A 12,246-nucleotide genomic window follows, 5' to 3' on the forward strand; every position below is an offset into this window, starting at 1 on the left:
CATGGGCGTGGCAGGTAGGGCGTGTAAAGTTGTAGCGGTTAGGTTTAGGGATTTTGGGGAAAAGGGTGATGAATAGTGAAGGTTTTATTTAGATTTTGGGGCACACGACCATGGAGCACGCCCGTGTGCCTTCATTTTTTGCCTGTGTGTTTTGCGATTTTTAAATTTGAGCGTGTCGAACATTCGGCCCATGCCCGTGTTCCTTGGGCGTGTGGGTGCACACGGCCGTGTCGCTCGGCCATGTTCTACTTCGTTCACTTCTCTCACGCCCGTGTGTGGATGTCCACGCCCGTGGTATTTTATCAGTCTTGAGCACGGTTGATGGGCACGGGTGTGTCGCAGGCCCATGCTAAATTCTCAGTTTCAACCACGATTTATAGACACGGGCGTGTCGCACGCCTGTGTTGGTCTGACAGACTCGCCCACGGCCACGTCGCACAGCCGTGTCAACTTATCGCCTCCAGTATTAAGGAAAAATTTTGCCCTGCTTTCACACAGCTATATCACACGTCTCTGTCTCCTTGTGGATTAGAAAACCTGTGTTTCAATGACTCAGTTAGTGATTAGATGTCAAAAACTAAAATTTTAAAGAAGTTAGCATCGTTAGTGCTCGAGTTGCCTCCCGAGAAGTGCTTATTTATAGTCTAAGCTCGACTTGCCTTTCTGTTCCATGGTCATGGTGGTGCGAAGAGTTCACACTCCTCATCCCTACTATCAATTTTATCTAAATAAGGTTTAAGATGAGTATTGTTTACCTTAAAAGTGCCGAATTTATGATGAATTACCTCGACTGTACCATATGGGAAAATGTTGAGTACCATAAGAGGGATTGCTCCGTTAGGTTCAGAAGTGGCAATACGAGGGTCTGCTGCTTCTCGTAGCACTTTTTCTCCAACCTTAAGTTGATTTGGTGAGATATTGATCTTGTCAAGGCATGGTTTTGGTTTATCACGTGTCCTTGGTTTATGTGTCCTCCATTCATCTAGTTCCTCGATTTGTAGCCTTCGTTCTTCATAGATACGCCCTTTGTCGTTACTCAAGCATGGCTCAGGTGTGTTCTCTGAACCTATTTCCTGTAAAGTAGGTTGCACCATATTGTCAGTTTTAATAGTATGATTTGTACAACCAACTTCAATTTTCGATGTGTTATTCAAATTACGAGCTTGAAGGGTGATTGTTCCGTCTCCCACACAAAGTGTGAGTTTACCTATACCAACATCAATTATAGTTTTGGCAGTTGCTAAAAAGGGCCTTCCTAAAATTAAAGGCACAGTTCTATCCTCCTCTATGTCTTGAATAATGAAATCAACTGGGAATATAAATTTGTAAATTTTAACGAGTACGTCTTCAATAATACCCCTAGGAAATCTGATAGTTCTATAGGCCAGTTGAATACTCATCCTAGTTTGTTTGGGTTTCCTAAGACCTAGTTGTTTAAACATTTTATTATAAGGCATGACATTGATACTAGCCCCTAAATCAGCCAAAGCATTATTAACATCTAAGCTACCAACTAAAAAAGGAATCGTAAAACTCCCTGGATCTTTTAATTTGTTGGGCAACTTATTCTGTAGAATTGCTGAGCAAACAGCGTTCAGCTCCACATGCGACTCTTCATCCAACTTCTGCTTATTTACTAAAAGCTCCCTTAAAAATTTGACTGCATTTGGCATCTACGAAAGGGCTTAAATAAACGGTAATTTAATGTGTAATTTCTTTAATAGTTTAAGGAATTTACCAAATTGTTCATCTGTGTGGTCTTTCCTTATCGCATTTGGGTATGGCACTCGTGGTTTGTACTCTTTACTTACTGGTTTCTGCTCGCTGTGGTCTACCTCACCTTTACCTTTACTTACCACAGTTTCTTGCGTCGGTTCTGGTTCAGATGTAACTAACCCTTCCTCATATTGAATGGGAATCGCATTGAGTTGCTCCATTGGGTTAGATTCAGTGTTACTCGGCAGGCTACCTTATGGTCGTTCAGATATCAATTTAGCAAGCTAGCCTTTTGAGTTTTGAGCCTTTGGATCGACGCTAGTTGAATTTTAAGTGTTGTCTCGGTATTCTAAAAAAGAGTTTCTAACACCTAGATGAATTTTGTTAGCATCTCCTCAAGGTTTGGCTTATTTTCCTGCTGGTACGATGGTTGTTGAAAGCCTAGAGGGGGTGGTGGTCTGTGATTTCCTTGGCCTCCCTATGAAAAATTTGGGTGGTTCGTCCAACCTGCATTGTAAGTGTTACTATAAGGATTATTTTGAGATCGAGGGTTATTACCCATATAATTTAATTGTGCATTCTCCATGTTGTGGCCATAGGGTGGGTACTCTGAATTGTTCAATTCTCCTCCACTTGCATTGCATTGCATTATTAGGTGAACCTATGAAGAACCAAGAAAATTGTCAATTTTTCTATTCAAAAGTTGTACCTAATTAGAGAGCATGGTGAACGAATCGACGTTAAAAATGCCAACTGTTTTTGTTGGTTTTGTCCTCATGCCTTGCCACTGATAATTATTCAGTGACATCTCTTCTATAAATTCATAAGCAGCCTCAGTTGTCTTATTATTAATAGTTCTTCCAGCAGCTGCGCCAATCATCTGTCCAGTTGAAGGATTCAAGCCATTGTGAAACGTTTGAGCCGACAGCCAGAGTGGTAACCCATGGTGAGGGCATCTTCTTAAAAGGTCCTTGTATCTCTCCCATGCATCATAGAGTGTTTCTAAATCCATCTATACAAAATAAGAAATATCATTACGTAATTTGGCTATTTTAGCTGGCGGAAAATATTTTAATAAAAATTTTTCGGTCATTTGTTCCCAAGTAGTGATTGACCCTCATGGTAACGAGTTCAACCACCGTTTAGCCTTATTCCTCAACAAAAAAGGAAACAACCGAAGGTGAATGGAATCATCAGAAACGCCATTGATTTTAAATGTGTCGCAAAACTCTAAGAAATTCGCCAAATGAGCGTTTGAGTCCTCGTCCTGCAAACCATCAAACTGGACAAACTGTTGGATCATTTGAATGGTGTTAGGTTTCAGTTCAAAATTATTTGTAGGAACAGCAGGCCTAACTATGCTCGATTCAGTTCCTATTAAAGAAGGTTTAGGATAATCATACATAGTACGTGGATCAGGATTATGATTAGCAGCAATCGTAGGAGGTAGCGAATTTTCCTAGTTTTCAGCCATCTCCTCGATTGTGGTGTGAATATCATCCTCTTGCTCTTCCTCTGTGTATCTTAAACTTTTCCTTATTTCTATTCGATTTCTACGAACTGTGTGATCGATCTCACTATCAAACAGTAATGGTCCTGATGGGTTTCTTCTATTCATGTACTATAAAAACCTCTCATGAGTGAATAAAAGAAAAATTAGAAAAGAGAATAAAAATTTAAATTGTAAATAAAGTAAAATGGCCAAAGTAATAAAAATTGAGTGTTCCTAATATCTTAGTTCCCCAGCAACGGCGCCAAAAACATGATACGTGATATTCGCGACAGGTTTTAAAAATTTATAATTAATCGTTCTTGAAACTAACTATTATCACGATGAAGGCAAGTGTACCTATCGAATAGTAGTATAGCTTTAGCAAGACCGGATTGTCAAACCCAAAGGAACCAAGAGTACTAGTAATTACTTTCTTTTTATTATCTAGCCTAAAAATTAAGGGTTTGTTTATCTAAACTAATTAATTAAAATAAGAGTGCACAGAGAGAAATTGGGGAAAAGGTTTTTGGAAAACTCGATTGATTAAGACCATACCTAAGGAAAAATCCACCTAGAGTTCACTTGTTATTTGACTCTAAATCAGACGATTTATTCATTTGACTTGATCCGTAGAAATTCCTAAGTTATATATAATTATCTCTCTCGAGACTAATAACATCTTGATTAATTGAAATCTCTTTCTAATTAACACCCTAGTGTTGTATTAACTCGATCTATGGATCCCCTTATTAGGTTTCACCCTAATCCAGCAAAATCTTATCACCCTATCTTTAGGCGTGCAATCAACTCCGCTTAATTATGAAAAATTTACTCTTAGATAGGGACTTTTGCTCCTCTGAATATGCGCATTAACTTGAATCAGTATCCTGGAATATTAAGCAAGAACTAAGAACACATAATTAAGAACAAGTCAAATATTTATCATACAATTCAGATAATAATAACAAGAGCCATCTTAGGTTTAATTCCCCTTAGGTATTTAGGGGGTTTAGTTCATGAGTATAAAAGAAAACATCTCAGAAGAATAATGAATACAAAACATAAAGAAAACCCAAAACCCTTGAATGGAAATTGAAGGGAGATCTCAGTCTTGACGATGAATACGGCTTCTGAGATGGATCAATCAGCTTCCCTTGAGTAATTCCTTGCTTCCTACTCCGTGTGTGTGTTCTAAGTGGCTCCTAAGGTGTTTAAATAGGCTTTAGAATGCCTAAGGGCCCTCAAAAGTGCCCTTTTCCAAATAGGACTATACTTGGGCTCGACAGGGACACACCGGTGTGACACGCTCGTGTGAAATTGCTCCAGACCATGGTCAAGGCTGTTAAATGGGCACGGGTGTGTAGTCTACTTGTGTAAGTCGTGCTTCGATCCTGCCAAATGGACACGGCCGTGTGACTTACCCGTGTGAGGAAGTCCAGGCCTTGTTGATTTCTCATGTGGGTCCATTTTCTCTGTTTTCGGCCCATTGCTCGCTCTTCTTACTCTCTTATGCTCACCTAAGTATAAAACATGAAATTAAAGAATCAAGAGTATCGAATTCACCAAATCTAAGGAGAAACCATCCATAAATGTGCTAAGCATGGGATAAAAAAAAGGTATAAATTACGGTTTATCATTCATACCATTGGGTCACACTCATACATACCCTGATCTAGTTCTTTACATATATCCATATTGATAATTGAAAACATATAACATCCAGATAAACTTTGTATCCTGCTATAGTAGAATCTCATAATTCAAATAACAGTGACTCAGATTTAGAATAATTGCACGATTTGGTCTAATTAACCAAAAGTTTGGTCTAATTGCATGATTTTGTAATAATTGCACAATTTGATCTAATTAACCACGAATTTGATGTACAATGACTTGCACCACATGCAAGCCTTCCTCTACCTTGCCTACCCTAATCAACATCGAAGGGTCACTATTAAAGACTAAACTTCTTTTTCGATCTTGGGATGCCCTAAATGATAATAAAGGTTGATAAGGTGTATTAGGTCTAAAAGGATTAAGAGATTTTGAGCTCATTGATTGGAAGGACCACTTTGGTTCCCTCCACACCGAGGTTAGGATGGTCATGCGACCCCGGATTATAGGTGTTGAAGTATGAGTTACATCCTTTCTTCTCAACATAGTTAACCTCCATTTGGTTGCTCTCATTAGCATTTCCCCACTTAGCGCCTTCATCATGTCCAACATTAGAATGGGTTAGAATTGGTTGATTTTGGACTTGCACTATGGTTGACTCATCTCCAATTGATAGAGCTTTTCGAGAACTTGTTCGTACTTGTCCTCGCTACCGACTGCATTCACGGTAGATTGTTTGGCTCTATATGTGAACTGCTTATCCAGCCACATGTAAGAATTCATTGTGATGTCCTTGAAATGTTGGCAAGCTTTGTCGTATATCTTCGACATGAATGACCCCACGGTCAGTAATAGCCTGTGTTTTAGTGGTGTCAAAAATAGCAGTTTCGGGGCCACTAATTCGACAAGTAAGTTCATAAATATTATTATTTAATATTTATGAGTCAAATGTGGTATTCAAATAAATTAAATTTTGAAATGGTAGTTTATGTTATTTGAAATAATAATTAAGTTCAACTGGTATGACCTTAAAGTCAAGTTATTTTAGAAAATGAGGTATTGAGACCTCATTTTAATAAACCAAGCCATAAATATTTTATTAATAATGTCATTAAGGTTGTATTAAAATTTTGTTAAGAAACTTTAATGTTTAAATGGTTAATTAGGTAAAAAGGACTAAATTGGAGAAGGTGTAAAGTTGAGTTTTATTAGTTAAAAGGGTCAAATGGCTATGGAATTTTAAATTGAAGGACTAATATAGCAATTATACCATGTCAAATCTTGATGGACGATTTTGGGTAATTAAATGCTTGAAATTTGATTGATTTCTAAAAGGAAAAAATTGTATTTTTATAATTAAATGAAATTTAAAGAAACAAAAGGACTATCATCTTTTTGGATTTCTCAAATACAATCAAAACCTCCATGGATAGCTTAGGGAAGCTTTCAGCGAAATTGGTTTTGGGGGCATGGTAAGCATTTTGATCCCACTTTTAATTATTTTTATGTTTTTGTTATCGAATTAGCTTAATCTAACTAATCTGGGGGTCAATTTGTTAAATTGTTAAATGTTTAGAATTTTACCATGGATGAATTTGAGGTGTTCTTGAAATTTTATGATAGATTATTAACTTTATTGTGAAATGTAAGTATTTTGTTAAGTAATTTTTGATGATTTTAGTGTTTAAGGACTAAAACGTGAAATTAGTAAAATTTATGAAATAACAACAAATATGGGCTGTAATAGGGTTCCAAAAAATCAGCTAATCATGAAATTAAATAAAAATGGTTAATTTACATGTTTGGGGCTTAAGGACTAAATTGCATAAAAGTACGATATTAGGGGTAATTTTGTAAAAATGTTAAAAATGACTTAATTGCATAAAATGAATTGGTCTTGTTGTTTGAATTATTGAATTGAATGGAATTATTAATTTATATCAAGAACGAGTGAAAAATCGAGAAGAAGAGAAAATTACCAAATAGCTCATGTATTTAGTCATTGCTGCAGTTTAGCCAGGTAAGTTCGTATGGACTGTAATCACTTTAATTTTGTTTAGGTTGAATGTTTATTATGTTATGTTGATGTAAATTAAACATTATACAAATACAACAACGCTATGATGAATTGACGGATAACGAGTCTTGGTTGAACCTAAAGAATTCGTAGAATACAAATGACATGTCATTAGGGATTTCATATTTCGGGTGCTGGTCTTGAATGTCCTACCAATGGCTAAGAAGCTACATTGGTTGCAGATTCTCCACAGCTTATGTGAGCAGCATCATGTAGCTTACATTCCAACCCACAGCTTGTGTGAGTAAGCCCATTTCACAACTCGTGTGAGCAATGATGCAAAGAAAAGGTTACGGTTATGTAAATGCACTCTTTTTGTGAGCTTTCCCTAGTATCCGATGAAATTCTAGATGGTTCAACGGGTAAGAGAAGGGAATGAAACGCTAAGTTCATAATTAGAATGTAACATGATGTTATAAAAGGATTAATGAGTTAAATAATGTACTTATATATAAGAAATCTACTTATGTTATGGATGAATTCACTTAAATTATCGACAAATACACTAACTTGTGAATTGATGATGTTGTTTAGGCTTATGCTAAGCATTTGGAATGGAATGGTAAGTAAGTAAATGGAATAGTTCATAATCTTATGAAAAGGTTGATAATGATGTAATATGTCTTATAAAATCATATTATATTATGAATGAAATTATATGTGATGTTTATGAACTTACTTATTTGTGAGTTGAATGGTGTTCAATAGGCTTATACCAAGTTTAAAGTATTGGTGTTGAATCATGCATAATCTATGTATTATAATATTGAAGTGGTAAGTTATGTTTAAAGTTTATAGGATCTTACTAAGCAATAATCACTTATGTACTTCTTTTCCTTTACTTTACAGATTATCGGAAGCTTGATTGGTTGAAAGTTTGTCAGAGATCTCTCAGACAATCTAGTGGACAATTCTATAGTTTTTGAGTAATTTGACCAATTTCTATAATAAAATGTATAGGGTGATTTGTAATGGTATTATGGTGCATATGTTAATGGTGTTTTGGTAAGTATAAGCTTTTGAAAGCAATGTTGGTTTGGTACACATTGATGCCTTACTAAGTTATGTGATATTGGTTACTTTAAAGTGCTTGTTGATATGGTTCCCTTAGCATTTTGATGATGGTATGATACAACATTTAAGTGATAGTGTATGTGAACCATTGGGATATTGTGATGGCATAAAATTAGTCATTTATGTTGGCATGTAATGGTTAAAATGCACTAGGTTGGGTAAATGTGAAATGGTTAAATTGCTTTAGTTTAAGTTTTGATGTTTGTATACAAGCTGAGGTGCCTTTGAATGGCATATTGGTTAGGTGAATTAGGTTCTTTGAAATGGTACATTTATACATGTTTGAATGATTCCTAGGTGTCTTGAAAGTGTGCACAAATGGTCCAAATGTTTATGCATGTATTGGTGTTGGAAATGGCTTGATTTTAGGTAAATTTGGGTCCACACGGCCTGAGACACGAGTCCAAATGTTTATGCATTGTTTTTGCCTTCTTTAAATAAATAATTTGATGAAGTTAGATCACCGATCTTAGGAAAAAACTGCTTCCAAGACTCCTTGAGATTTTTTCTAAGGTTAGAAGAGAGGAGACAAGGAGAAAAGTAATGTTAAGGCCAGGGTTTGAAGCTAACGATGTTAATTTTGCTCTTGTAACTAATAAAAATAATGATGATAGTGAAAAAGGAAAAAACCTTGGTGTGATCACTGCAAAAAAATATTGGCACACTCTAGAAATGTGTTGGAAGCTCCATGGAAAACTAACGAATGGAAAAAAAAGTGGCAATGGTTATGGTTTACAATCAGGGAATAGCAGAGCTTTCCAAACAACTAATGAAAATTATGAAGGCCAAAGTTCTCTGGAAGGGTCTCCATTCACTAAGGAACAATTAGAGCATCTACACGAGCTCCTTCAATCACCATAGTTTCGAATGAATTCTTTTGTTCCTAACTCATCCAATAATCCTTCTCCCTCCTTTGCCCAATCAGGTACTAATCTTTCTATTTTTTTTCAGTGTTAAGCCTTGTAAAACAAACACCTGGATCGTTGATTCTGGAGCTACTGATCATATGACTAGTAGTCATTTTCTTTTTTCAACTTACACACCTTGTGTAAGAAACAAAAAGATCAAAGTAGCAGATGGGTCATTCTCGGCAATAGTCGGGAAAGGCAGTGTTAAAATTTTGCCTTCCTTGGTTTTTCATGATGTTTTACATGTGCCAAATCTAGCTTATAATATCATTTCAGTTAGTAAATTATCCTAGTCCTTGAATTGTCATGTTATTTTTGACTCCTCTATGTGTAAATTTCAGGACATGGTCTCGGGGAGAATGATTGGCAATCCTAAAGAATCTGGTGGAATTTAATTTCTTAAAGATGACCATCTAAGTCAACCAGCAACTACTTTACGTTTAAATTCTATTTTCGGTTTTGATAAGGTTATGATTTGGCATACGAGACTTGGACATCTTAATTTTTACTATTTAAAATATTTGTTACATGATCTATTCAAAAATAAAAGTCCTTCATTTCACTTTTAATTTTTTGAATTGGCTAAACATCATTGGTCATTCTTTCCACCTAAAAAATATAAAGCTTCCAAACCTTTTTCATTAATTCATAGTGATGTTTGGGGACCTTCAAGGGTCTCAACTTTTTCAGGAAAATGTAGGTTTGTCTAATTTATTAATGATCATACTCGTATTTTTTGGGTGTTTTTATTAAAAGTTAAGTCTGGAGTTAAAAATGTGTTTTAGTCTTTTTATGTTATGGTGAAAACACAATTTGGTGTGAAAATAGAAGTATTTCGAAGTGACAATGGTGGGGAATTTTTTAGTGACCAATTAGGAGTTTTCTTAACCAAACATGGAATACTCTACCAAAGCTCTTGTACAAACACACCACAACAAAATGGGATTGTGGAAAGAAAAAATTGACATATTTTGGAAGTAATTAGAGCCTTGATGTTCACTAGTCAGTACCATGTTATCTTTAGGGCGAAGCCTTGTTAACAGCTACATATCTTTTTAATAAAATGCCCAGGAAAACTTTAAACTATAGAACTCCTTTTAGTCTCTTTAAAGATAACTTTCCTAACTTTAAATTGATCACAGATTTATCCCTCCGAGTTTTTGGGTGTAGTTTTTTTGTTCATCTCCACAACCAAGGTAAACTATATCCTAGAGCAACAATTCGGCTTTGCTGGCTATGCTTCTAATAAAAAGGGGTTACAAATGTTATGATCCAATTGATAGGAAGATTATTGTTACCATGGATTTCACATTTGTTGAAACGAAATCTTATTTTGATTCTAATTTTAAGGGAGGGAATTATAGTAAGGAAGATTCTATAATTGATCAAGAAAAGACTAGGAATATACAACATAGGGATTCAAATAATGGGGAAGGCGAATTTATAATTAACACAGAAATTAATAATGTTAATGTTGTGAATAAAAAAAAGAGTATGAAGGTGTAGAGTCTAATCATGAGAATAAAGAACAAACAAAGGACTTAATTGTTTACTCAAGAACAAACTGAAATCAAGAAAGTGGAATCCACCAGATTCATCACCAAGAATCCGACCTGCAAAATCTTGTCAAAAGTCAAGGTAAAGATCATAATCCAGCCAATGAATTTTCTGATTTAGATATTCTAATTGCTAAAATAAAAGGTGTTAGAAATGTTGTCAAATATCCCATGTCTAACTTTATATCCTATAAAGCCTTGTCTTCGACAGTCTCAACCTTTATTTCGTGTCTCAATACTTTGAAGATACCCAAAAGTGTGAAAGATGCTTTACAGGTTCCTGAGTGGAAAGAGGCTATATTAGAGGAGATGCGCGCTCTTGAAGAAATAGGTACATGGAAAATAGTGGAATTACCTGTAAGGAGAAAACAATGGGCTATAAATGGGTATCCATAACCAAATTCAAATCGAATGGATCTTTAGATAGATACAAAGCCCAGCTGGTGGCTAAAGGGTACTGTAACAGCCCAGTTTTAGCTAAAATGTAATAGTGGTTTTGGGAACCATAAATCTGAGGTCATAAATTTATTTTAATATTATTTTTGGTGTTAACAGGATGTCAATGTATATGTGTAAAAATTTTGTGAGTTAGTTTTATCGTTTAATAGCTCAATTCAAGAAAAATGACTAAATTGCGCACAGTGCAAAAGTTGCATTCTACATGATAAATATATCTATTTGTCATGGCTTATTAAATGCGAGGTCCTTATGTTGATATTAGACCACGGATAGTGGGAATGGACATAAATGGGCTTAATCATGAAATTTAATGGCTTTTAATTAAGGTTAAAATGGTAAATTAGTAATTAAGTTATAATTAATAAAACAAAATAAGAATTTGGCTTCATTATCATCTTTTCTAGTCAAAATTAAGAAGAAATAATATCAAAGTTAGGGCTTTGAAGGTTCATTCAGCTCAAATTGGTGAGTGATTTTTGCGTGATTTTTGATGATTTCTACGTTTTTGTGATCGTCGCTTCGTGTTCTAGCTAGCCCATGCCTTAGTTTTTGAAAGTGTTGGTGATTTTGAAGGTTTCCATTGATGAAATTTTTGAGTACTTGAATGTTTGATGATGGAAAATGAAGAATTGTTGACAGATTATCATGTTTTGTAAAATGATTTTTAGTGAAATAACCATTTAAGGGCTAAATTGTGAAAAGTGTAAATTGAAGGTGTTAAATTGTGAAATAAATCAGATTTTTGGGTTTCTAGGGGTCCCTAGGAAATTCGGCTAGGCTTGGTGTAATTAAATTTTGTGTAATTTGTGTTTTTGTGAAATAGAACTAAATTGAATAGATGTGAAAGTTTAGGGGCTAAAGTGCAAAAATGGCCAAATGTATATTTTTGGATGAAATTGACTGAATAGTTGATTAAATTAGTTAATTTTGAATAAATATAGATCAAGAAAAGAGGAACTCGGACTTAGATCGAGGCAAAAATAAAGTACTCAATTAATCGACTAGTTTTGTTGTATCTAAAACCGAGGTAAGTTCATAGGTGTTAATTTCATTATAAATGAATGTTATATGCTTTTATATTGCATAAAATGTGTTTATGAGATTGCGAATAATGTTTGAATTGTGAATACAGCTATACGGAAGTGTTCGACGATGAAATCAACAAGTGAAACTTCTCGGTTAAACCTTAAGTATAGTTATGATGATAATCTAATACATTAAGTTAATGCATTGGCTTTGGGCCATGATATCGTCAATTCGGGTGTGAATAAAACCTTGATTTGGCTACGGGCCATTATATAGGTATTTTGAGAGGAGTTACCTTGATTTGGCTACGGGCCATGATATAGG

General features: G+C 35.0%; 1 non-coding gene across 1 annotated transcript; it reads left to right on the forward strand.

The window, feature by feature from the left end:
• The first annotated feature begins 2,654 nt into the window (after positions 1–2,654).
• Positions 2,655–2,761, forward strand: LOC121231367 (small nucleolar RNA R71). The gene has a single exon (XR_005929427.1). It is a non-coding gene; the product is annotated as a small nucleolar RNA R71 (small nucleolar RNA).
• Positions 2,762–12,246: the final 9,485 nt, after the last annotated feature.

The sequence above is a fragment of the Gossypium hirsutum genome, chromosome A06 (genome assembly GCF_007990345.1).
Source record: "Gossypium hirsutum isolate 1008001.06 chromosome A06, Gossypium_hirsutum_v2.1, whole genome shotgun sequence".
Taxonomy (NCBI): domain Eukaryota; kingdom Viridiplantae; phylum Streptophyta; class Magnoliopsida; order Malvales; family Malvaceae; genus Gossypium; species Gossypium hirsutum.